The sequence below is a fragment of the Neopsephotus bourkii genome, unplaced genomic scaffold, assembly GCF_033783945.1.
Source record: "Neopsephotus bourkii isolate Nb327-2 ecotype Australia unplaced genomic scaffold, CSIRO-AGI_Nbou_v1 NB_1767, whole genome shotgun sequence".
Classification (NCBI taxonomy): domain Eukaryota; kingdom Metazoa; phylum Chordata; class Aves; order Psittaciformes; family Psittacidae; genus Neopsephotus; species Neopsephotus bourkii.
Window position 1 is genome coordinate 665247 of NW_026902241.1, and position 27630 is coordinate 692876.

At 40.6% G+C, this 27630-nt stretch overlaps 1 long non-coding RNA gene across 2 annotated transcripts; it reads left to right on the forward strand.

Moving 5' to 3' along the window:
• Positions 1-10551: 10551 nt before the first annotated feature.
• Positions 10552-26569, forward strand: LOC133225760 (uncharacterized). 2 transcript variants are annotated; one of them, XR_009729262.1, is made up of 3 exons: positions 10552-10830; positions 23341-23437; positions 26400-26569. It is a non-coding gene; the product is annotated as an uncharacterized LOC133225760 (long non-coding RNA). The 2 variants fall into 2 exon arrangements; XR_009729263.1 differs by lacking the exon at positions 10552-10830 and adding an exon at positions 20189-20849 and having other exon boundaries at positions 23345-23437.
• Positions 26570-27630: the final 1061 nt, after the last annotated feature.

Here is a 27630-nt window from a genome sequence, read left to right on the forward strand (position 1 = left end):
TCTCCAAATTCCCTCAGAACAAGATGTAAAAAGGAAAAATAAAGCTTATCTCTCCATATCAGAGCCTAGCCATTGGTAGAATGAACTGTTATGAGCCAAGTGATTCTTCACAGTCTGATGCTTACTTTGCAAAGTTCACAAACAAGATTATATCATTTAAAAACTCTTACATTATCAGAAATATTGTATGTGCTCTACTGGCCAAAACCCCAGATTCACTCATGACCAAATTCAGTATTTCAGCTCCGTATGCATCTATTTGAGTATAGATTAAACCAACAAGAAGCTAATATACAACCTGCAAAACTATCAAATTCATGAATATGTGATCTAAAACAACTCTGGTGATGGTACAGAGATAAATCAAATGCAAAAAGCTATCAAACAGCAAAAATAATTCTAAAAGCATAATGTATTAATAACTTTTGCCCAAGTTTGAAAAAGTTAGAATGCCTTTTTTTTTGCTATATTAAAATCCATATACAGAAATATAATAAGATTATGTCCTTCAGAGATACTGAGAGTTGTTTCTGATAAAAGATTTCCATGAGTCTCTATTTGCCTAGCATGCTGACCATGTTTACTAAATGCATTACAACAGCATCCCCAAAGGAAAATTTGCACAAGCAGTTCCTACTTCATATGTTTAATGACTTAAAAAGCCTGCACTGTGGACTCCTGGGTTTTTGGGATACTGCCTGTTCTCAATATTGTCATAGTGCTTTACCATCAAAACTGCTTTCCAAAAGCCGTAGGAAGGAGGTACAGTTCGTGGAGCTTGATGATGATATTGTGAACTGATCCCTAAGTCAACACAGTAGGTAAGTCAGCCTGCACCCAGCCCTGGACATCCAGCTGATGTCCAAGACTGACAACTGAGACTTACGGAGAACTTACTGAGACTTACCGAGAACTGAGTAACTCCAATGGCAGTTTTAAAAGTGGAAAAACGGCTGGTAAAAAGCATTACAGTATTTTAGGTCTGGGCTTAGGCTGCCTTAAAGTCCTGCAGGATCCTTTTTTGTTGTTCCTGAGGGACTAGAAGTCAGCCTGGTTCTCCATGGAGGCAGCCCTGCAGCCCTCAAGAGCAAACGCAGTGCTTGGCTTCCCCAAAAGCTTCAAACGCCTGCTTTTGACGACGGTCGATCATCGTTCAAACCGGCGTTTACGATGGGCTGCCTAACCCGGGCCCTTTCCACGCCTCCCTCACAGAGGCGTACCCTCCTTCCCCAATGCTAGAGGTTCCAGCTTTGCTTCTCTCCGGGACGCCCCCGCCCGACCCGCGGCAGTAGCGGCGCTCCCAGGCTGGCGGCGGCGCAATGGCGCCACCTGACGGCCTCCCTAGGAACGCGGCCTAAGGGAGCGGGGCCTTCCCCAGGGAAAAGCCGGCCCTGGGGTGCGGAAATGGGGAACAGCGCTCCCTCGGGCAGCCAGTGTCGCCACAAGGCTGTTTCTTCGGAAGGAAAAAGCGGTTCCCTTCCTTTCTGCGTACCTGTCCCTCGTATTCAGTTTAGGTATTCCAAATCAGCTTAAGTCTGTATGAATTTCCTTTGACTTAATAACAGGATTACACCCAGCGTCCTTTGCATGCTGAGGACCAGAACTTGTGAACTCACCTTTTCTCCATCAGACACTGTGATCATACATTACTCTGCTAAAGTAAATCCAACTGCCACCTCTGCTAGAGATATCCTGCATTATCTCCTCCTAGTCATTTATGGAGAAATTATTATATAAAGTAGGTACAAAACAGGAGCCTAACAGTCCATTAATGCCTTTATAAACCCATTGTTTCTCTTGATTTTAATGCCTTGGTTTCCTCTTTAATTTTTCCTCACATTCTGAGCTCTCTGGTTCAGTCACAGGCTACCTAAGGACTAGAATAATGACTGCTTCTAACTCAGCATACACAGACAGGACTCCAGACTTAATTTTGGTCTCTTAAAGCTCCTAGTCATTAGTACCGGTGAATTTTCAGACTTCTTTATACAACTCTGAACTCCTGATTTAACCTTACGTAGGGCTGAACCTGTAGTATACTGTAACGGCACTAAGCCTATATGTGGATAAAGTACATGATAACCACAGGCATAAGGTTTGTCAGCTGTAGCACCTTTACTTGCTTAATAAGGTCTGACAATCCTGTAATTAAAGCCCTAAAGAACTGGCAGCAGCAATAAAAATAACAAATGAAAAAATAATTGATAACAAATGCTCTGGCAGGCAACCATAAAAAGGAAATGAGGCTATGCTACTGCCCAAAACCACTGCCCAAATAATTAAATTCATGGTTGGATATTTATCAACTAGGAAAAAGTTCATATATAGCTATCAGATCTGCTAGACTACTGTACAACCTGTAAGTGATACCTGCTATCAACCTGATTTCTGAATCTCTAGTTGAATACACTTTTGAAAGGGAAAAGGAAGCACAGTATGCCTCTAACTCAACATGTTTATCTTATTGTAGACTTTTCGCGGGACAAAGAAAAAAATCAAAGAAAAAGCATTTAATACAAAATTTAGTCCTAATAAATCAGTATGGTAACACTTCTCAAATCTGACATCAAATTGACTGCTTGAGTTCATGGATCTGAGCAATCCTCTGAAGTTTTACATAAAGGAACAAAGTGGCATCCAATTATAGGATCAGGCTCTGCATGATTGTAGCTGATGTTGACAATTCCCCAGAACTTCTCTTCAAATCTATTTCAGTAAAGATTGGCTGGACCTGGAACGTAAGGAATCAGTCACAAGCAAACCCAAATTTCATGCTTCTCTTGCCAGTGAGACTAAAACAAGCAGTGACTGTTCCTCTAATGAAGTAATAAAAGCTATTGTAAAGTTTTGGTATCACAGCTCAGAGGTAGGCCTTAAAATTTTGGCAATTGCTGGTGCAATCTTTCACAGAGTTTATCAACAAAAAAATTAGGATTGAGTTTTCATCTGCTGTGTTTTATTACATACTGGTCTTTCTGTAATAGCTGAACTAGATGCGGACTTAGAGATTTGAGGAATACCTGGAAAAGAGTAGAAAGAAGAAAATGCTACTGTAGAACAACTTCAAAAAACAGGTCAAATCTAATTAGACTGTAGTTGAAAAGCAGCCAAACCTATAAAAAAAAAATATCCTAGCATTCAGATCACTAATTCTGCACCATTTCCCTCCAGAGACCACTTCTATGTAAACTTCACTGCACCAAATAAGGGAATAAACGTGGCTTGCATTAATTTTTAAATTATGATCAACATGTCTAAATTGCATAATCTTGAAAGTACCCTGCACATTTGTTTTAAGCATCATTACTAGCCATAAGGTTCCACTCCCAAACATGACTCCCAAAACCACAGTGTAACAATTTACATTTCCAGGCTAGCAGGAGCCCTAACTGGACTTCAAACTATATGGTTAATGCTAGGATCTAAGGAGAAGAGAAATACAACATCGCTTTTTCCATAGAGGTACGTATGATAATTACACAGGAAAAGAGATGCATTTAGTTTGTTTGTATGGAAGGAACAGAATGAAAAGTTTTTCCTCATGAGCAAAAAGCCTGACTTAAATTTATGTATACAATAAATATTGCTTTAAGAAAAAATAAATTTCGTTTTAACAAAAGCCTTAATTTGAAGCTACACCTAGAATGTTAAGAACATGTTACAGGATGATCACTGTGTTCCTGCTAGGCATTTATCCTATTTCCTAGTCTCTTCTTCAGCAGTCCCCTAAACAGACTGAGCACTTACCTGTAAAAGAAGTCTCTCTTAGAATAAGTAAGATAATACCAAATACTAACAGATGAATACCATTCTACAAGCAATGGTATTCACTCTGTCATACACAATTTCCCTCTGCCACAAACACAGCAATTTTTACCAGTACAGGAAAACAGGGGAGAGCACTCAGGTTGATACAGAAGAGGAAAATGTAGTACCCTGTTTCTAGAAAGGTAGACACCAGAAAATAATTAAATATAGCCATGTAATAAGTACACCCTCCATTAAAAAGTAACATGTAGAAAAGTTCTCCCAGAACTATTTTGGTATTCAAATGCTTCAGCTTTGATACCTGTAACAAAAGCTTCTCTCCCAGATCTCATCCTTTTGAGTACAGCTTCACATATGTATTTTCACCTCCACATCTACCACAGTGGTACAATTACTTTTTTAGTAAAGATAGAACAAGAAAAAGAGGTGAATCACAGCTTCCTTATCCATGAGGAACAAAAGAGGAGTTTAGAGTTTACCCTTTACCTGAGTCCCCATGAGAAAAAAAAAAAACAAACTTTTTTTTTTCTCCTCTCTATGTAATTTATGTACAACAGTATCTATGGAGGAAAAACACTCTCAGAAGACAGATAAAAAAAAAACCCACCTGAGTCACCACCTTGACACCCAGAGCAAATTAAGTATTTTCTTTACCTCAGACACATGGATTACTAACAGCACCTGCTTCACTGAAAGCACCTGAGATAGTTTAACCACTTCAGTGATGTCAGTCAACTACTTTATTGACTCATGAGCATTGGGCAGACTTAACTCAGCAGAAATAATTCTGCTCTGATTATTTGTCCTAGCCTTGGGAAAAGTGCTGCTGAGCCACAAATAAAGATCTCCTGGCCTAATAGTTTGCAACACTACATATTAAGTGCTGGTTGACCTTAGTATGGCAGGCTGTAAACTACAGCTCTTGGAGACTGGCACACAAAATTCAGTTTTCCTACCATGGGGTGGCAACCACTGAGCAGAATTAAGATGCTTTTCTACAGCAGTTCCACTTGTATTCTTGAGCACCATTAGACAGCAAATTAGCAAAGTGCAGTATAAGTTCTGTTAGCTGTAGCATAGATGACAAAAAAAAAGAATCAGGGATTTATAAATTCTTTAAAATTGAAGCACTTTAAACCATTACCTTATTTACATAACAATGAAAACAGCAGCCCTTTTTTCATCACAACCAAAACACATACTGTAAGTTTGACAAGTATGTTCTGATCTACATTACCCATTTAGCATAGAGACCGCTAAACAGCAGAGAAGTACAGCAACCACCTTACTTTACTGCTTATCTTCTAAGTGGTATTATAGGGGGGGGGAAAAACCCAAACACCTTAAATAGATAACTTAATGTGCTTGATGAGAATAAAAGAGACAGGTGACAGAAACCTATAAGGTCATATTATTGAGGGGAGTTTGTTACTTACTTCATAGTGGTAAGCTATTAGAATAAAGTATTGTTATCTGAGGTAAGGAGTTTAGAGGTATTTGTTTGTATGTTTACCTTTTTCTTTTGGATGCTGAAAATCAGAAAGCTGACTCTAAGGGTTTGTAGCTGAGAGGTTCTGGTATGTGTGTTCTTTCTAATAATGGATATATCTTATTCATCACTAATCTTCTTGCTTGTTACTAATCAAGATGAACGCTCTGTCTCAAAGACTAATATAAATGATGAAAGTAGCTTAATGCCTTATGAAAATATGCCTATGTTTGAAAGATGAGTAAAGAAAGGGGAGTACTAAGATTGTCTAAGAAAAGGATTCATATAGAAAGTACAAAAACAAAAAACCCTTATGCTATTTAGTTAACTGACTTTTTTAATGTATAATTTAATCACTCTGTAGTTTGTCTATTAAAAAAATAGTACTTTTTATTTAGATGCCTCTAGTGACTTGATGTGGCATAGCATAGTTTCATTGTTAGCGCCCAGTTGTTGTTTTTTTTATTAGTGTATTTTGTTAAAGCTGTGTATACATATTGTGTGTTTGTTCCATTACCCCTGAAAGCTGAGATGGAACTGTCTAAAGTTGTAAGTAATAAAACTTTAAGCCCTGGAATTTATAACAACGTACATGTTAAGAGGAGTAGAAATTAACTCAAAACCCCTATCCCTCCCTGATGTAAAACACATCATTACATGTGTGTTCACTTATCTTCAAAAGCTTGAATCAAACTGAATATTCCTGAACTCCCCTACTTATAAGATTATGCTTGCTGGGAGTCTTGGGTCATCTTTTTCTTTTTCTTCCAAATTTCAGTGAAAATGCTGTAAGTGTGATGTAGGGAGTAATTAATATTCCTACAGAGATATTTTGTTCGTTATAACAGAGGAGAAGTTTAGAGAAATTATCTTAATTAAAGAAAAAAAAACCTGACAACTATAGCTGGATTTAAACAGACATCTTGGTAATAGAACAGGCTACATACTCCTTGTTTTAGTTATCTCCTTTTGGAATGGAACTATAATATGAATTACGTGGGCAAACTCCTGAGAATTTGAGCTTTGGATACAGGCATTTTCAAACAAAATGTTACTTGTTGCTGCAGATTTCATGTACGCAGCTTTATATGAAACATAGCCACTGTTTTATGCTTTTTATTGTTCAGTTCCAGTTTATGCAGACTCAGAAGTTCGTAAAATCACTTCAATTTTTGCCAGCACAGGTGTGTTTTCTTTGTTGCTGTTACTTGAGAACTGAAGTCCTGCATCATTGAAATAAGATGCATGCTTAAAATAAGGTGGAACTAGTAGGAAGAGACTAATAAAATGTGTGTTCTATTCACTGTCATTTGGTTTTCTAATGTAACACAGTAAGTAAGCCCTGAGGAGTTATTACAGCCTGGCAAATTTTATTGCTGTCTGGTACATGCATTGAGCAGAAGAGGTCTTAGCCAAGCACAGGTTAAAAAATTGGTAGTATGGGCAACAGCTGTGCTACCTCCCAAATAAAATAATAGGTTACCCTGCAAATACTAATCTGCAGTAAAAACCTGCTGGAACCTTAACCTGCCATGTTATAATGTCTTATTTGTTGAGTTCCCTGGAGAACAAATCCTGTGTTTATTTTTTAGTTCTTTTTCCCTTAAAAAAAACCTCAAACAAAACCACCAACAAATATGCTCCTCTCACTTCTCAGTACTTCTCTGGGGTTACTGAGTGTGATGGTGGTTAATAGCTTTTGCTTGAGGCCCTTGTTCTGAGTGGAAAGTGCTTCTGCAGTGTTGCTTCTTCATTGTTAACAGACAATTATGCTTTTTGTCGTCTTGAGCTGTTTGTTTTTCTTGTGGAAAAATAAAAATGAGCAAGCTGTAAGCAAGAGTCAGTCTGAGAATAGTGGGAGTTAAATGTTCAGTTCCAATCTGCACTTTTCCTTCGGTGTGTGTCTGTCTCTGATGGGGACCAGGCTGCCCCCCCGGACTCTGTTGGTTGCACTTGTCAGACATCTGCTGCTGAAAGATTCAGTAGGGACCTGCACTAAGAAACAGAGGTGGCTCCTCTGGTTAGTTAGCCTTGTGTGATTCTTTCTGTCTAAGTCCAGCTATTGGTGAAAATTGCATATAATACTTGCCTCATTTTTCTGTAGCCTAAAGCTGGAGCACCTACCTAGCTTTTTCTCAGCCTGTGCTGCTGGTTGGGGCAACCCAGGCATCTTGCAGAGATGGGTTTTCAGTCTTGATTATCTAGAGGTTCTCATCCAATAACCCCAAAGACAGGGTGACTGTTAGACTTGTGAATTCAGCCCATTTTATTCTCAGTAAATGTGTATATTCATTCCCTTAAAGGGCCTGCATTATGTTATGTTCTGTTCCATTAAAATGAAAACAGCAAGAAAATCCTGTTGAATAATGCTTATCTGATGGATGAAAAGGGAAGAACAGAACAAATCTTGATATGCACACTGAAAAAATTTGTTGTAGCCCCCAAAAGTGGTACATAAGTGTGCTCCAGTTCTTTAATCCTTTACTTTTGGAAGTGGATAAACATTATTCTGGTACAATGTGAATGTGTTAGATGTGAAAAGGTCCCCTGACATCACATGGCTAATTGGGGCTCCTCAGTGAATGGGGTCCTGCCTTTAAGCAGTATCCTGAATGCACTATTGACTTGCTGACTGGAAGCCCTGTAGCGGTAACAAAGGAAGAAATGATTCAGCAATCACTGGAAAGCCTCCCTTGATTTTGTATCTGCTAGTCCATCTATTTCCATGCCGGTGGAGCTACCCTCCAAAACCAAAACAAAACAGCTGCTAGGGTGATGGAGTGTCAAAAAGTATTAACTACTGCTAGCTGCAGCAGAAAATGGATATGAGAAGACAAAGTGTTTTGTTATGAATGGCAGGGCAATTTCCAAAATTAGCTTAAGAATGTCTAAGGGATTAATGTATTGTCTTACTGAACTGTGGCAGGCCATTACTGTGTCTAGGGTGACTCTGCTGCAACCCTTTAATAGCAAAATCCCAAATCCTGCTTTAGGTAAGTTTTGGGGTTTGTTACTGTAACAAAGAGGCAGTGTTCCAAGTTTAAAATGCTTTCCTTTGCATTACAGCACCCAATGTGCCTATGTAGCTAAGAAAATATTCAAAATTTTTATTTTCAGAAGAAAGCAATAAAGCCGGTCTTTCTGTTGATCCATGCTTCTTGGAGAGTACAGTGTAAGTAAGCATGCTTAGCATGACTAGGAAAATTCTTCTTCTGTATTTGGGCAACATGTACAGCAGGGCATTTTTATACTTATCTGGATGAACTCAAACATCAAAAGTTCTGGTCCAGTATTGGAACACAGTCAAAATTAATAAATATGCTAGTAAGCACATAAATATTAACAGCTGTCTAACCCTGATACATTTATTTGAAAATGTGTAACACAACAAAGGTTTTTACCATATGAAATCAAACTAATTGTCCATGTATTTTATCATTTCATCTCCTAATTAAAACAACAATTCTGAGGTATCCCTGAAGTTGTGTTCTTTGCCTTAATTAAATCAAAAGGAAAGTAAAATTTGTTGTGCCTTTTCCCAGAGAACGTTGTGCTCTTCCTGAAGCAGCTCAGCTTTTCCACATTTTGCCTTGAGTAACTCCTTGTACAGCTCCTTCTCTTCCAGCTCTTGTATTTATTCAAAGTGTCTGTTTTCTGTGATGCGGTATAGCTGCATACCTTTTAAGGTCTGTCATCTTAATTTAGGTCTCTGAATTAGTTTCCTTTTTGTGAGAGGTAAGGGTTGTTCACTGGGTCATCCTGAAGATCTGATGTGAGTGCTTTCTGAAAGCCCAGGGAGAATTGTGGCAGACTAACTCTCCTGCAGAGGTTATGGGGATGCAGTTCTGCATTGGAGGCCCTGGAGCCCAGCCAAGGCATGGCAAATCTCAGGTTAATCATGTCTAGGGTAAGCATAAGATGATTATATTTAAAATAATGAGCGTAAGTCCTTACTTTAGGTCATATCCTTGGAAAATGGTAGTGGTCACTCACCACTGTAGGGCTCTATGCAGGTAGGATAACCTACATAACCATGGTAGGATGGGGATGACCTGGGGGAGGGCACATGGCAAAACAGACTTTCCTCTGTAGTTTTCACAAGGTGGCTGTCTCTGTGAATTTTGGCAGAGTTGGTATAAAGTGTTAAACTGGTGTTAATCTGCACATGAAAATTTCACCCATATACACAAAAGTGACTGTGTTTCTAGCAACTGGACATCCAGTTGTGATCATCAATGGGATTTTTCCAGGGGGTAGCTACAGACCCAGAAGGCATGATTTATTTTCTAGCAGTACACTTTTACTGTTCCCAGCAGAAGTCGCACAATTTGTTGGGAAGTGTTGCAGGACTCTTTCAGAAGTCTTCCAAGCATTTTATGGAGGAAAATATGACTCAGGAACGCAAGCCCCTAGCTGAAGGGAATGTTTAGCTTTAATTGTGGCTTTCTTGCTGGGTATCTCATCCATATCTTATGGAAAGTTTGGAATAAAAATAATCATAAAAGTTTAGGAGAAGAGCACCAGAGGACAGGGAGGGGTAGGAGGAGAAGAGGGCAAGAATGCATTTACAAAGCAGGATGTTCCCTGTTGGTCTAGAATTCAGCTGTGGAAGTGAAATGAGAATCCGAGGCACCACCTTCATTACTTGTGGACCTTCATTTGTTACAGGTTTGAGAATTGCTTGAATTATCAGTGCTTCTTCACCAAGTCTGGCACTATGCCCAATATACTTATTGCTGTATTACTTGCCCCTTAGGCTGGTATCAGTACAAACAAGGATAAAGTATCAATGTGGGATGGGTATGCGGAAATGTGCTTTCCTATGGGACAAGTCTAAATATTTACAGTTGTGTCTTGATATACATGTGTGTATATATATATATATATGTACACACACACATATGTATAAATATTAAAAGATATATTTCTGTAGATATATTCATAGGATGTATATAGATCTATGAAACATATACAGCTATATTTATAAAACAGATCTATGGGCATATAGATCTATATATATCTATAGAATAGATTCAGGAAAGACACGGCATGATTTCGGAGCTGCCTTTAGGTGTGACGAGGCAGGCGGACGGACCGACCCGCGGTGGGGGGGGAAGGAGGGTGGTGCGCAGGCGGGAGCCCAGCGCTGGGGGGCAGAGTCGCCCGCTGCAACCTCCCGTACTGGAAAAAACGCTTCAAGTGTGAGAGGGCAAGTAGCGCTCTGAGGAGTCCCCTGCAACCCGAGGACAGGCAAACACAGCCCTGAACAGATGCCTTGCATATTCACCCCCTTTTTTACGCCAAATGAGAAATCCGCTTTTCCTGTTGCATCCCTCGAGCCCTCCAGCCTAACAGAGGGGGAAAGGAGGTCGAAGGCTCTGGGCTCTGAGTGGTTAATGTGTTGGACTGTCTTCACGCACCATTTTTGCACAGTTATGTCTCTGCCAGAAGATGACGGGACCGGTGGAGGCACAGCGATCCAGGCCCTCAGGCTCCCTAGAAGGTCTAGAGCGTGCAGATTGCACCAGCACCACTAAAAAGGAAAAGTCAGGGGATCATTCCACTGGCCCCAGGTGGCACAAGCACTGTCTATGTCCAGTTCTCTGTAGGAAGTACGTAATAATACAGTGATTAGTTTTGTGCTTCTGCATAGTTTGTCTTTGCATTTCTAGCAGCCTGCTGGATGCTGGAGAGAGCCACTATCTTCTGCTGTTTCAAAGAGCACTCTCTTACAGGAAGTTGCACATTATGCTTTCTCATGGAAACAGGACTTTTTTTCCCCATATGCTGCTGTGTTTTTTTTTTTTTCCATGAATTCAAAGTAACTTGAAACTTATGGCTGCTCTCTGGGTATGTGAAAAATGAAGTATTAGCTAATGTGACAGAAGTTGTATCCCATATAAAGGAAATTCTTGATCACTGAAAATCCATTCTAAAAAAAGTTAAATATTTATTGAATGCTGCTCCTCACATGAACCTTTTAGCTGCCCTGGGGCAAACGGGTAGTAAACAGTGGTAGATATGTTCTATAAAACTGTATGTCATCCGGCTTTTTTTCTGGCCCTGAGAAGGCTCAAATTTCTCAGGAAGCATCTCCCTCTTTCTCTTTTATTGCCAGATGTTTCTTATCACTGGATTTTTTTTGTTGTGACTTTAGTTGGTGTCATGGGTAATAATTATTTTCTCGTAGCTACTGTTAATGCTTTCTCTCTCTAGAGTTCCATGGGGAAGCAGATATCCTGAGCCCCTCTTCGTCTAACAAAGTACAGCGATTACTTATGGACTTCATTTATGTAAGTAAAGATTGCTCAGGGTGCTAAGATCGCTGCCATCAAACTGTCTCTGCTGGGATTTCTTACAGCGTGATAAATAATGTTTCTTTCTCCTTTCAGTTTATAAATGCAGTTCTTATTCCCATGTGTAAAAATAATGCTGTGGATGAAATGTGTTTATATGTTTTATATTCCTTGTTTATTTTTAGGGTGTTAGAACCACAAAACAAAGTTGTGTATGTTCCTATATCGTGCTGCTGGATGTTATTTATATTTCATATATGGGGAACTGAGGCACAGCAAAACAAAGTGAATTCCTGGAGAACACAAAAGGAGCACATGGCAAAAGCTGGAAAACAATCAACTATTCTCAGTACTGGTCATCTGCTTTGTGCACAATGGTTCTCCTTCATTAAAACTGGAAGGATTTTCTTGTCTTGGGAATGAGGAGGTCAGGCATTGTGAGAGATATTTAAACTAATGTAGCTCCAACTAGCTGAAAAAGGAATGCAACAATCTGCACTTTTTGAAATGTAAATAAATTTGAACATTTTACTAAAATTATTAGATGAAATGGAGGGAAAGAAGAACCCGAAGATAAAAAGGGAATGGAAAGAAAATATCAGTAAAAAAGCAAAATTGCTGTTCTTGTATTGCTGTAATAAGTAACTTGTTCTAAGGGTTTGTAAACTCAATACAACTAATCTAACAATGTTTCCTTGGCCTATTAAGCGAACACAAAGCTCAGACTAAATTACATTTCATAGGCACCTACAGCTGAAGATTCTCATTATTCTTTATTTCCACAGTAAACAGGGAGATGGCCTGTCCCACATCTCCCTGATCTAGGTGGTCCCATAGCTACAGTGTTCTGTGAAAGGTGAAGGACTCTATCTACAGAACAGGTGCCATAAAGCACATGCTTATCAGCCATGATTGAACAAGGCTTTTGATCCTGGCTGGTCGCATTTTTCCTTTGAACCTACAAGCCAGAGAAAGTGTCTTGTAATGTTGAAACTGTTTTTTACAGAAGATCAAACCTCCCACTTTGAACATCAGAAAAAATACTTGCTCTGTTGGACTGAAAATAGTAAACTCTCCTTTTCCATCCTCTGCTTCTCTGATCTTGTGCCAGTAGGTCACAGCAAAGGTGGTTGTCATTATGGTACTGATGCATCCCACTCTTCTTGTCCCCCTTCTCATGTGACTCAAGGGTGGAAAATACCCAGGGCCACTAGCCTAGCCTTCTTGTAGCCCTGCAAAGATTTTACAGAGTAGCTGGCATCCCCTGTGGAACTTCATACTCATGATAGCTTAGGCCATGCTAATCTGCCTTTTTGTCTACATAGAGCAGTCATGTACATGTCAGGTACGTCATGTGGTGCTTTCATTATGAGCATGCAGTGACCTCCACCATTGCAGGAGAAGAATGCCAGCTTCCAGCAAATTTCTACTTATCTGTGGGCTGATAATTTGGTATGGGAAACCTGACTAAAATATTGATGAAAGTCTGCAAAGATATTCATATTATGGTTTAGTCTTAGTTCTTTTGAGAAAGAAATGCATCTCCAAAGAAACACTCACTTTAAGGCAACAAAGTGTTCTTTGTTCTGGGGCTACTAGAAAATACTGGTACTTCTGTCTCACAGTCCTTCAGAAAGTGAAAAAAATATGCCTGTCCTGGTGGGATTCAACAGGCAACTGTTAGTAACTATCACCTTGAAGAGCACATGATGTCCGTTCATTGACAAAGTATGTTAAAGAGAAGCTGGAATCTTATTTCCTTTGCACTGCTGTGATTAAAGGTTGGTGGGATCATCTGTTATATTAGGGGCCTTCATTCCTTTCCTGTAAAGGGTGTTGGGATAAGGACGACTTTGGTAAGTGGAAACTCTTCAGTATTCCAGAAGTGGCAAGATGATGCTCAAACATATGTATGAAACACAGAAGGCAAGATGATACCATTTTAAAAACTATTTACTTGTGCAGAAGGTCCTGTCTATGTTCTTACGGTCCAAGTGCAAAACTAGGCAAGACTAAAGACAAATATTTTTAAATGGACTCAGTTTGGGACATAGCTGGTTGGTTGGCAACCAGAAAGTGTACTGGTTAATACTGGTGGTGCCATAGTGACAGGGAAGGGAAGGAAAGGGGTGCTCTGTGGTCTTGCACAATTGAAATGCAGGGTGAAGTTTGTGAGTTACTGATTGGAAAGTTATGTGCTGCTTTCCTGGTCAAATTGGGTTTGCTGGCAATACATTATTGTTTAAGAATGTAAAAGGATGGTTGTTTTGGTCACGCTAGGAATTATTTGTTCTTTACAATTCCAGTATTACATTTCCCTTAAGCTTTTATTTTGACTATAAAAATGTAGTTGGAAAGTTTATTTTAGTCGATTTCTTTTTAAATGTCTGGCTTGGGTTTTGAGTTTAAGAAAAAGAAGTCACAAACCTTGCGTTTTGCAATGATTCAAGCATCATTCAGCTCCAATAAAAACCTTCAAATATGCATATATTTTTAATTTTATAAGTATTTTTTAAAAACCACCACTGCATGTGAAAAAAATCCTTAAAGATCGTTTGGGAGGGCAAGGTTTGACATGCTAGCTGCCTGTTAGCATCTTGAATAAGTTTTTTGAAACTACAAACCAGTGTAAAAGAGATCATACTTGTTTCTAATCAATGTACATACAAAATGCCGAAACCAGCAGTCTTAACCGAGCTAAATCAAAACATCACAGAGTTTTTAACTTAGGAATGAGGGGTTTAAACCAGGTTTGATGGGGGAAGAGGGACTGAAAGCTATAGGTGAGAGAAGAAACATTGCAAAGGGGGAAGATGTATTCAGCAGAAGGCTCTAAGGAGGACTTTGGCATTCCCACTCAGAAGGGAGGGTGCTCAGATGCTTACTTTGTATCTAGGTGCTCTAGCATGTTGAGATTGAGTGGTGTAAAAGAGGTACTGGAGGTCCAGTCACAAGGCTGTGTATGAACATATTGTGCGGAGTGCTGATAGGAGTGCTCTGATTCTCCCTTTGAAAACACGCCTTTGAAATGGCCAGGCATATCCAAGTCTTACAGCTGTGCCAGATCAGCCCAAGGATGGAGAGGATGCAAGCATTGTTTAAAGCCTTTTCTCCCTGTCTCAGCTTCCAGTATAGAACTGTTTAGTCAGGCCAAAGAATTTACTGGGTTTCATACAGATTTCCCTTGTTCTTAGGGCTGGATTTACTAGAGTTTAAATAACGATCAAACATGAACTGATTTTGTCAATCTGGCTGCTCTTTAGGTCTGAAACCCTTCTGTCTGTTTCTACTCCCATAACAACCAGCCTTTTCAAAAAAGATACAACCACAGATCTGGCAAGCCAGGATGCTGCTAAACCAGAGCATGTAGGAGTTAGATCCCAGGATGGCAAAACTTCTGGCTCCTGGTTTGTGCTAAAGATCCAACTGTGGAGAGTTATGATATTCTTGCATTAATATCAGGAACTCTGGCTGATGGTGGTTTATATGCTTAGACTTTTGCACTCAGAATCTTTCCTAGAGCAGCCTTTGTGATGTGAATTGTTAAAAGACCTTGGTAAGCTAGGAACACAGCCAAAATGTTCTGGTCCCCTCTTCTGAGCTTGCTTTACCAGGGAGCATTGAATGTAGTAACTCCAGTCCCCAGCTAAAGGAAGGCTCTTTCTAAGCATCACTGAGAAGTAGAGCTTATTTGGAGGAGGAAAAAAACAGCCAAAGGCTGTAACAGATTCTTTGACAGAGTTTTATTAGTGCAACTTGTTCATGGTCACCAGTAGCTTGCAGTTTCTAGTCCAAGAACTTCTGTCCACATGTGCCTATTAAGCAGATTCTGAGCAGGTAAATAGTTTTCTAGAGCATGCGTAGTTTCTATAGGACTGGGGAGGGTATTTACAAAATGGAGGGAACTAGGGATGCAAGAGGGTTTGTCTCAGCAGGGTTTTCTGGGAAACAAAGCTGAAGGTGGCAGAGAAAAGAGATGACCCAAACCAGCCTCCCTTTGTTCTGTGGGAGGCTGGGCATGCTGGCTGCTGCTGGTGTGCAGTGACAGGGAGCCCTGCAGGGGTCTGTGACTGGCACTTTCTGCTAGCAGGCAGTAACTTTTCTGAAGTTTGAGGGACATGACTGATCAGTGGCATTTTTCTACAAGGTAAATCACTGGTGGATTTGACTCTTGTCCTTTCTCTCTTGATGCTTTGATCGCTCTACTATTTCATACAATGAAGTTTAATATGTTGCTCTTTTCTATTAGCTCATTTCTAGGTCTGAGGTGCTTAAACCAAATATCATCTGCTTGCTGTGCACAGTAGAAAAGGCAGTGTGTGTGTAGTGGAAAGGTGGTTTTGAGCTGATGGTCAGGAGATTTTCTGGTTTTTCAAAAGCCTTAGTTCAGGGGTTTGACCCACAGCACTGCAGCAAGTGGAAAAAAAAAGGGGGGGGGGGTGTTTGTATAGCAAAAACAACAATCATAATGTACTGATGTTATCTGGAAGTATCATGTTCAGTTGGAGTGCAGCTGGGAAATCTGTGCAACCATCCTGTCAAAAACAAAACAAAACGAAATACCAAAAAAATCAAAATGAAACCTCCCAAAATCCCCTTCATGCTTACAGAAGTTTCTGGTCTAAGTAGCTAAGACAAAAGAAGACAGTCGTTAAAATGCCTGTAGGAGGAGCAAGATAGTTTGTTTAAGCTATATACCTATTTTATAGATAGCTACAGTAATATAGAACCTACAAGCAAATGCAAATCTGTCCCTTCCATGTTTGAGGCCTCTCCGTGACCTTTTCCATCAAAATAGACTGCACCAGGGTGAGCATCCAATTACAACACCTGTGTCCAAAAAGCTTGTGAAAGTAACCTTTCTTCATTCAGTTAGCATTGTATGTGCAAACAAGGTGATGAGGAACACTACAACCAAGTAAAAGGCAAGGCTCCTCTATAGGAGCATTATCTGCATAGGAAAGAAAGGGCAAATATAAAACTATTTCTGCAACAGAAGCACTTGTGTATATATTGTTTTATCTTGTTTTTACCAAGGGTTTCCCAGAATATGAAATTCTGGAATTGTGTGGGCTCCAAAGTTATGTACAAAATCTCAGAAGGTTAAGACTGGTTTTGTTGCTTTTTTTGTGAAAGTAAGGTTGCTTTCCCATTCACCATCACATGCTGGTGTGTATTTTACAATTCTTGTCTGCTCTTAAATTGGAGTGGGGTGAAATGCTGGGGTGGAGGTCAGCAATCCATTGCTGCTGCGATGTTGGCTCTGTTTTTCATGCACCAGCAGAGCACTGTTCATAATCCTCTTCGGCAGCTCCCTCCCCCTCAGCATGGAGAGATGTGAAAGTATTCCAGACAATAGCTTCTGTATTCTGTAAACACACCAAAGGTCAGAAAAATACACAGTGCTAACTTTAGCTCCTGCTTTTCAGTGTCTGTCACTCCCATTTGACCTCATGTGATTGTGTAAAAAGGTGAATAGTCATCTTCAGGTTTAACAGTGAGGAAAAAGTGAGCTTGGTCACTTCTGTAATAAGATAAACCTTTCCTCAGCAGGTGTTACTGGCTTCGGGGAGTTTTGTTTGCTTTTCATGTTTCTCAGTCTTGCCAGCACTGAGGCCAGCCATAATAGGCTTCTGCCCAGAGTTTTACTTGAGTAGTCAGAAAAGTCTTCGGTTACCTGTGATTAGATACGGTTGTTTTACCCCTTGGTTAACGTTTGCATACAGCACTGTCAGAGGTCATTCACTTGACTGAGTAACTGACAAATGAGGCAAGAATGGGACATTTAACAAACTGTAAACATTTAATAGTACAGACTTGCCCTATCATGTTCTGACATGTGTTTTTTTCCTGTAAGTTTTATTCTGTAAAAGTAATGAAAGGAATCTGTGCTCTCTTTAAAATATTTTATAAGCTTTTTCAAGAGGCACATGAAGTAGCATGTCAATAAATTGAAATCAGGCCTATAAAACTGAGCTTTAGCTTTTTGTGGCACCTACTGATTTCCAGGCTGTGTGCACACTCAAGCCCGGCAAGACATCTGTTTCTGTGAATAAGCAGAATGCACTTGGCCTGTGAGCAGAAGGTGTGTTTCAGCCTATGGTATCATGTTTTTGCTCTAAGAGCTTCCAGGAAACATAGCTTCTGTGTGTTTAAGGTTGGTGGTAGACAGTGTGAAAATATGGAAAGCTATTCCTGATGGGTTTCCCTATTTTCCTTCCTCCCCCCACCCCGGGTTAGAAATAACTTATCTAACCTCTTTGGTAACAAGCAGCGTGAAGGTGCTAACTTTCCCCAGCCTATTTTAAAGGATTGAGAGATCTATAACCTCAGTGGAAGCTGACATGGCAAAGTGGGCTGCTGGAAAGAGCTGCATTCAAAATAGGCAATTAACATTTCAAACCATTGATTTCAGTGTCTTCTGTTTGGAAATATGTGATCTGACATCTGCTGTTTTATTTAGGGTTCCAAGGATTGCCTTTTTTTGTCTTGTCTCCTCTATTCAGCTGTGAGGATGTCATTCTGGCCTCATTGCAGTCAACAATAAAGCCCTTATCTGACATCAGTAAGAGCAGGATTGGATTCCCAGTGCTTTCTTGCTTCCTCGCAGTGCACATCAGGCTCCTTAGCTTTTTGAGAGGTTGGTCTAACTAGGATAAATTAAAAAAGATGATGGATTTGTCTGTGTCGTGTCCCCCCCCCCAGCCCAGAAACTGGACTCCCAGAGCCCTATCTTAGGCAGAGGCTAATCCCCACAGCTGCCATCCAGGACAACGGCCACAGGTCTACACACTTCTCTGTGGCAGCAGCTGGGGCCTGGCCCAGGGCAGGGAGGTCACCTCTAGCACCTATCCTTCCTGCACAGAGCTGGAGGGCCTGGGGCTCTCCAGAGCATGTTGGAGGGAGAGTCTGTGACTTCAGGCTGCTGCTCTACTGGAGCTGGTGCCACCAAGGGCAGGAGTGTCATGTTGTATGAGCACTTCTGCAAACAAGCAGGGTGTTCTCCCCCATCTTGTTTGTTCCCTGCTTCTCTGGAGTTGCTGAGAAGGAGTGGCTTTGATTAGGCTCTTCGCCCTTGCAGGATCTCCTGTCTTATTTGGCCCTGGTACTTCTTTTACATGAGGCTTGCACTTTTTGTCATCCAGCCCTGTACCTCTGGCTTAGTTGTTAATTCTGTCTTTGCTTTTGGACTTACTTGAAATCCAGACCATTCCATACTGCTGTCAATACCTAGAGCTGCAACTCCACATCCTCTTGAAATTCTTTTAATTCTTTAGTTTTGTACTAAAAGCTATAATAGTCTAGAAAGAAAAACAGAAAGAGTGCTCTTCATGTAATCCAAACTTCAACTCCCTCAGTTGCTGGCTCCACTTTCCCAGCTTGTGATGTCAACAGAAGTCTTGAAGATTAAGAACACATATCAAATTTCACTGACTGGCTTAAAGTAACCCTATTGGGAAATGTTGCAGACCCTTTTTACCCTCTGCCAAGTAAAATCTTGAGAAGTTTAATAAATAACGCTAATTAAAAAATAAGTCTGAAGAAGTCGGGGCTGCTACTGAAATGAAATGGATGTGAGTGTCCTGAGCAAGGCATAGTGTAGAGCTGCCTTCTAGCCAGGATTATTTAGCATTCTACCTGCCCGCCATCAGAAGTGCTGCTGCATCCTATGCAGCTGCTACTCCACATTGCCTAATCCAGACTTCAATTATATCTGCCCTGGTTACCTTCCCAGCTGCTCTAGGTTTGAACTTTCTCCAAAACTGGGAAGTCCTTAAGACTTTTCTCTCTTCTGTCCCCAGGCCATCAAACAAGAACATCCACATTGCTACTATGGGTCCCCTTGGGCTCCCATGGACTTTAATGTTTTGAAATCATTGGGTCTGTGTGGTAATATGGCTTCTTTAGAATTTAAATAAACCTAAAAATTTGAAGACCTATAAATGAGATTGTGATTAAGTTTAATGTAGAATGGAAGCAGTAGTGTGTTGTTTCTATTCCTGTAATTAGTTCATATACATCCAACACAAGGAGAACTTAATTTGTTTTTCAGGATATTGTATTGTCAAAAGAGAAACTTTTTCTGTAGCCCTTTAAAATGGTAAGAAACAGCCCCAGCCTTGCTCTAGTCTGTACTCAGCTGCACTGCTGTAAATAGTGGAAGCTCAGTGTATGAGTTTTGACAGTGGCACCAAATCTACACCTTTGCTATGCAGTCATTACTAATCCCATATACTGCTTTTTATCTACTTGCTCCCATGCTCCAGGATAAAATCGTGCCTTTTGAGGGTTGAGAGACACACCAGAAAGGGCTCATTTCAAAAGTAATTGGGATAGGGCCTGGGGAGCAGAAGGTCCAGCTTCTGGGGTTGCTCCTGCTTTCCCTGTCTGAGCATGCACTGGTTAATACTAATGGAGGGGGCAGAGCCTCCATTCCCTGTTGTATTTGCATCAGATAAAGAGATAATTTCTGGCTTAACCTTTCCATGGGAGCAAACTTTCACTTCATTAACACTGGTGTCATTAGCAGGATGGGTAATACACCCTGTGATCCAGACCTGGCTGTGACCTGCATGGAACCATCCAGTGGCAGTGCTAATTAGTGCCTTAGTGCCACATGAACATGTCTTCATGGTCACTTTGGCTGAGGCCCTGACTAATTTTGCTTGAATCATTAACCAGCCTTTGCTTGGTAACTAATTTTGGCCTCTAACTGCTTTAGCAAGACCCTGCCACTGAGGATAAATGACATCCTGTTGTTATCTGTCCTCTGGGTAGCTGCTAAATTCCCACAGCAGCTTTGGTTTGCAGTCTCTGTCAAAGGATAGTGCTCCAGGCATTGCATGTGTCCCTGATAGGAACATGAATAATGAATATAATTAGTGGCTGACCAGGCAGAGACACATTAGGCCTGGGTGGCAGAAGCTTAAGTTGGGCCCTGGAAATATTTCTCCCTTTTTGGTCTAGTTTTTGGATCAAGGTGGAGAGGAGGAGGGAGCAGGGAGGAGGGAGCAGGAGTGCTGAGGCAGGACTAACAGCTTTCTCCAGGTTTCCAGAAGACACAGATTGATGCTTTTATGCACTTAACTTTGCCTCTGATCATTTGGTGTGTCTGTGCAATGCAACCACATGCATGGCACTGTGAGGAGCTGCAGAAGAAATACCTCCAGCGAAGGAATGTTTGGGACCACAGAGGAGTGTGGTGTGTTTTGGCAGGGGTGCAGACAAGATTTATCCAGGAGATGCAAGAAAGTTAATTTAAACTTTCTGATTAGCTGGATTTTGTAGTTGGGCAAGTTGCCACAAGTCCAGAATATTAAATTGTCTTGTGTTGTTAAATAATGTTTTGGTGTCTATTCTCAAGGTCTTTTAGCTATTTTCCTCGTGTCTACTGTATTAGATGCTTGAGACAGCCCCAGTTGCCTGGAGGACAGGCCCTATGTGACCCAAGTGAACTTCAGTGTGTGCATGTACACCCTGAGAACATGATCTGATTGCTGGTGTTTCACTGAAACCTGCCACCAGATTCATCTCTACCTGCTGTTGTTGACAACGGCTAAGCCAAATAAATGCTGTCTACATTATACTTTTATGAAACACATCAGGAAGAATAATAGGAAACATTTTACTAGGGGAAAAAAAAAAGCCCAAACAGAACCCCCCCAACTCCTTCAAAACCCCCAAAGCAAGTGTTAGTACAGAAGTAAAAACTGCTCTCCCACCTCTGATTCTTAAACCTAGTTGCTCTAACAAGTGGCCCCAATAATGCAATATTGAGAGTGCCTGCTTCTGTGATTTTATATGGAGGATGTATACTCTATGTTAGTATGGTTTTGGTGTGGGTTTTTTTTTTCCCTCTTAGATGTTTAGCTTTCATTTTACCACAAGAAATCAACCCTTTTCCAGTGGAAGCTTCAGAATTACAATAGGCAATACAGTAATAAGTCAAGGGAGGAAAATCAAGCAACTGGCTTAAGACTGAAATTCATAGTATCTGTTACAGTCAGATTATCACGTAAAGATCTCCACACAGTTCAAATGAGGCTAAACAAATGTCTTTACAGGCTGGATATCTAGTATTCAAGCTGTCAAATTTCAGCTATGGGACTGGGATTTGCTCTGAGGTAGAAGTTTATCTATGGGTAAAATAAGATGAGCTCATGGAGCCTCTGAAGCTAAGCAGAAGATCAAAGCCCCGTGCTATTTGCAGTCAGTAAAACTTACAACGCCTTGTTTATAAGGGGCCTTTTCTGTGGTTCTGGACATATGTCAGTTTGTGTTTAAGCCTAACCTTCTTAAATGTTTTTTTTTTTTTTTTCCTGGTTTCTGTACTTCACTGAAGTGCTCTGCCCTTTGCTTTACAGACCATCACCATACAACATTTAACAATTCCAAATTGGTTAGGTTTAATGAAAGATGAAGTGATCCCTATTTGCGCATGTTTTTCTGAAGTGCTGCTGACAAAAGCTATGTAAATGTAGCACATGACCACTGTTTATGGTGGATTAAGCTTGTTCAGCGTTTGTCCTAATGTACCCAGTTTGCAAGTAAAATAAAAGGATTTTATGGTGGGGTTGTTTTTGTGATTTGGGTTAATAATTAACCTAACCTGACAAAAAGTATCTGGCAAAAATAGCTAGACTGGACACATACGTGGCAGAAGGCTCCTCAGCAGGAAGAAGGTGACCTTTGGAAATGAACAGCAAAGCTAGTATGTTAACTCTGCAGAGATGCAGAATCGGTCTAGGTAGATTATCTTTTTTACACTGAAATATGGTTTAAACGGTCTCTTTCTGTTGTTCCTGTCAGCAGTATGCTCCCATCTGCCTACCCCTCCCCTAAGAACATAGCTCCATGTGATAACACCAAGCCAAACTATGTTATGCAAGTGGTTGTGCAAAATCAGGAAATTTTGGAGAATTTGTGGACCCTGGGGAGAAAGCTCTCTCAGGGCTTTGACCCATGGAACCATGGCAAAGCTGCTGTGTTTCTGGGCTAATTTCACTTCTGTTTTGTCACTGTAGTTTACTTTTAATAGAGGTAACCTCCATATGAGATAGACAAACTACAGAGATCAGTGCCTAGCAGTCTCATGAGGGCTAACTAAGAGGGGAACCAGTTTGGATCTTTAAGCTACAGTGTGAGTGCAAAAGTAAGGATGATGCTCTAACAGCACACCAGTTGGCAACATGTGTGGTATAGTCTTGGATTTTCTGGCATCTAACAGATTCTCTTTGACCTGCCCTTGCATGTTGCCTTTTTGTATTTAAAAATAAAAAATAAAATAGAAAAAACTTATGTTCTTCATTATCAAGGGCAGTGGAAAATCTGCAAAAATTCAGACTGGAAAAACAAAGCAGTTGAAGTCAGTGGGTGGTCTGTGTTCAGTGCAACATATTCTTAAGTGTCTGGACACCGAATTTGTTGTAATCACTTTGTTTTATAAGCATGTATCTGGGTGGGAAGGGAGTGGGGGAAAGAGAAAAGTAGCAAATGTTATTTACCAAGACAATGTGTTCATACCATTACTGATTTTAATAAAGAAAGTAAACTTGTTTCTGGTAAGGAAACATGAAACAGTGTGTTTTTAAGAATCACCTAGTTTGTATTTCTATATCACAGCCCCGCTTCAGTTCTTCTGTGTCATTGAATTTAATTTAACTTTTAATCTTACTTTTGTCTCTTACTTAAATGAACTTCACATGTTAAATGCTTCTGGTTCTTTTAAAAAGTGCTGGTCAATTGTCAATCCTAAACCCATGGATACTTAATCTCCTTGTTGGCTAGAAAGGCAGATTTTTCTTGCCTTTGTTTTTTGGGGAATTGTCTCCACTGTTGTGCATTTGCCAGTATCCAGGAGGCTTTTCAGATGCAGAGTGACCAGGTAGGTGCAGCCCTAAACCAGTGTGCAAAGCTTCTCATGTAACTGGGTGGATGTGCCTTATAAGCAACAGAAAACTGTTCTTTTGTTTTGTTTTTAAAGAAGAGCAATGAAACAATGAAACTTTTTTATTAATTTTGTTTAAAAGGGTACTGGAGAAAGCTATTCTGTAGTTAGTGTGTGTCCATCCAGGGCTGCCCTCACTTTCCCTGCATAGCAAGTATAGTACTGGGGTCATTTCAGTGTGCCAGGGATGGATGTCTTCCCACGGGGTCACTGATGAGTTCTATTCCTTCTGCCTGTGGGTACCAGGCTCTGTGCAAGATTATCTGAACAGGTTTTTAACAAACACTCAGATTTGAATTGAACCTTGGCCTGTGAGTCTCCTGCCTGACCCTGAGCACTCAAGTCCCTGCAGTGACAGGGCAAGGCCTCGTGGGTACCTCCCTCCTCCTCCACGGGGAAGCAGGATATTTTCTGTAGTACATGCCAGTCTGAGGTGACAAGTAGGTAGGGTCCCACAGCATACAGTTTCTATAGAGCCTTGAGTGTCAGGGCAAACTCTACTGTTCAAATTCCTCAGTAGATAGTACTGTGCTTATAGATGTAATTCCACATTTGCGAACACCTGCTGTACACCTACATCACCCTCTACAATATTGTTGTGACCTCTTATGAAGCTTTCTCAGTGAGTTATTTCTTATTTTTCAGTTGCTAGCACAGCAAGCTGGACTGTGAAGGTAAAACTGTGATAAGAGCATTTTTGTTCTATGCTAATGGGGTAGTGCCCTGTATTGCTGATTCCTGACTGCCTTGCAAAAATCATGTTGTAGGAAGTTCCACAGATACTGTAATTTTCTTTCCTGTTTCTTTCAAAGCAAGAGCCAGGAATTTTTTGTTTACATCCTCTGTACTCCTCTTTCCTTTGTCTTACTAGATAAGACTGAACTAAAGTAACAAATCTGACTCTGCTTCACGGATGGGTGAGGTTCGTAGCAACTCTGACCTAATACAGAAGCAAATTCCATTATTAAGTTGCCTCCTGAGAGTGTTTTGCTCCTGATTACTGTGTCCCACCCCAGAGCTGGTATAGTTCAATCCTCAGACACTTTTGCACACTTTCTTGGTGTTTGGTTTTGGGCTTTTTGGGCAGGGAGGTGGTAGGGTGTTTGTTGTTTGGGTTTTTTTTTAATGATAATAAACCCACTTTGCTATACACCCTGGTACAAGGCACCTTGCAAGAATATCCAGGGTGCTGTTCCTGAAGCTGAGTAATCCTCCCCAGTTTATGCATCCCTATCAGCAGGAAAGTCATGTCCCACTTTTGAGACCATTTCTTCTACGAGTTGCAGAAGATGCAGAAGCAACTTCCAGTTGCTTCACACTACTTTGTGCATGTGCAGGGATGTGTCTACAGCCCATGTCCTTACATGGGTGCAGAGGCAACATTAGTCCTGCTATTTCTGAGCAAGCTGTTTGCAAGCACAAGAGGAGAAATTTTCTGCTTGAAGAGCTGCTCACCTTCTCTGGAGAAAATATGGAGGATGAGATAGGAACAATCCACATTCTGGATGTAGGAGAGAAGCTATCATTCCTGAGTAAAAGAAATTTAAACTAAAAGATACATTTCATTCTCTGTGAAGGTTAGATGCCTCTTACATGTTACTGATATCTCACAGGATTTCAAGATCCAAATGCTTTTAAACTGTTATATTAGTGAATTATGTGCTGTGCTTTACATGTAACAGCTAATTTAAAGTGTCCCACACTTTCTCAGGACCAAACAAATGGATGTGAGGACTCCTTACACCAGGAGCAGAGTGCTGTTTCCTTGGGGTTTTGTTTGTGTTGTTGGGGGTTTTTGACTAGTAGGGGATCTGCCCTTTTTATATTATACTGTTGCATGCAGATGTGTTAAGTGTGCCTTCTTTGGTGTCATTAAAGTGTCCTTTCTTGCATGATTTATAGCCATATTCAGCCCTCTACATTACCAAAATGGTGCAAAAGAGCTTTAAGATGAACAAAAACAAAAAAAACCCCAAACAGTTATTTTTGCTGGATTGTACAGCTTTTCCTGCTTTGCATGTTACCGCTGATCATAACAACTCAAATTCATATGGAGTGTAAGTGAAATTCATATGGACTGTAAGTGCCAAAGCTGCGTATCAAATTGTAGGATACATCCCTAAAATTTATAGTGGAAGTTCAGTTAATTGTAGAATTAAATGACTTTGCTTTCCACTGCTGTGGGTCTCTATTGAATTTGGCACAAGTTCAAAAGGCCTTGTAGCATCCAGCCTTTGCTGGATCATAAAGCAAAGACCCTCCCTAAGAACATAAATGGAATTTCTTTCCACCACTGCAGTGAGATTAACAACATTACTCGGGTTTTTTTCTCCTCCTTTGTCTTGTAAATCTGAGCTCTGTTCTGCTAAACCGCCTTTTAAAGAAAACAAACTAAAACTCAGGCTGCCTAAATTCCCCTGAAGCACCATTCAAGGGGCAGTATTTTGTTCATCCTACAAACCTTTCCTGGCACTGGATTTCGGGCAGGAGACATTCAGGATCAGGCATGCTGGCAGAGACTACTGGGGAGAAAGGGGCCACACATCAGCTGATGCTGCTGATGTGGTGATGGATTAGAGAACAGAAAGAGGTTTGTATTGTGCTGAAAATGGAAGGATTAGCATCTGCCCTTGTTGAGTCAGGCTAGAGGGAGGAGGATGAGAAGGATAGCAACATGCTGTGGCACTGGTCTGTACTAAATTGGTTATCAGCATCCTTCTTTACTGCTAATCTCCCTCCCCCTTCTTTGCTAAGAAAAATACTTGTGGAGCCCTTGCTTCATATCAATGAAGCAGGACTTTATTTTTACTCTTTCCCTTTTGTTCATGTTTTTATGATTATTACTCTGCTAAATGCATTTTAAACTTTTCAAGTATGTTTAATCCAGATTAATTTCCAGGTGGAAAAGAGTTAGAGGTGCTATCTTGACTACAAAGGCAGATTCCAGCCTGAAGTGTTAACCAGAAATGATTGTACGTATAGATTTATTAAATGCTACATCTGGGTGGCTGGACAACATTGAGATCCATTCATGTGATGTGAAGTTTTAATTCAGATCCACCTCTAAAATGAAGGCACCATGGTATTTTCATTTCCTCAAAAAAGAGTAAATTGGTTGCTTATGTTGATTTTCAGCGCTTATTTCCTTAGTGCTAATATATAGTGCCCATTTCACTATTTTGATACAGTTCATCAATCAAGACTAATGCTTGGCACAAGACCTGTTTCAGTAATGCCAACAGTTATCATAATTGCTGATGGACTCTTTTAAGAGTTGAGAAGCTTGCTCAAATGCTTGCTGTCTGCTCTCCCCTTTGCTGGGGGTGGCTGCCACCCCCAGAGACTTCCCCAGAGAGGGATTGTGTTTCCATACTTGCTAATGGCTGTGTCAGAAAGGGGTGGAGCTGAACCTTAAATCACTTCTGACTATGGCTCTGAGCTCACTTACTGGGATGTGAATGGGAGCAGCTGTGTTACCATGTAAATCCCACATGCCACAGGCCTGCAGCCACTGAGTGTTTAGTGGTGTATGCCTCATGGTATGTGCTCCCCAGACCTGATGTAGCTTCTGGGGCTGTGCTTAGGTGCTTTGCTGAATTAGGCTGCTGCCCCTTCAAGGTGCCTCAACACTTTTAAATGTCATTTGGCCAAACAAAATTGCATTCCTCAAGGAAATAGATTCAGATCAGCCAGATACCTTTGATCATGGCAAAGAACTCAGTCAAATAGAGGTGAATGAAACCCTTCTTTTCAGAGTTGCATTGCAGTCTGAAAGCAGTCAGTGAAGCTTCTCCCTGATGGATGAATCTAGAGGTAAGGACTGTTCTGTAGAAAAAGGAATAAAACAGGGGGCCTAAACTACCTGACCGTCAGTTGGTGAGACAGCACAGTGGCCAGGGCACATGCAGGGCTCACCATTTTTAACTACTGCAACTCCACACTAGGTTGGCTGCACATGTAGTGGTCACAGGGGCAGCAGCTTTTTACGAAACCCAGAACTTCTACTATGGGCAGCAAGATCAGGCTCATACTAATACAGGATAATGATTTGTGGTATTTTTTTAATACCTTCAAAGAGCTTTGTGGACTAATACAGGTATTTTAGATCTAATTATAGATAACTTTTAACA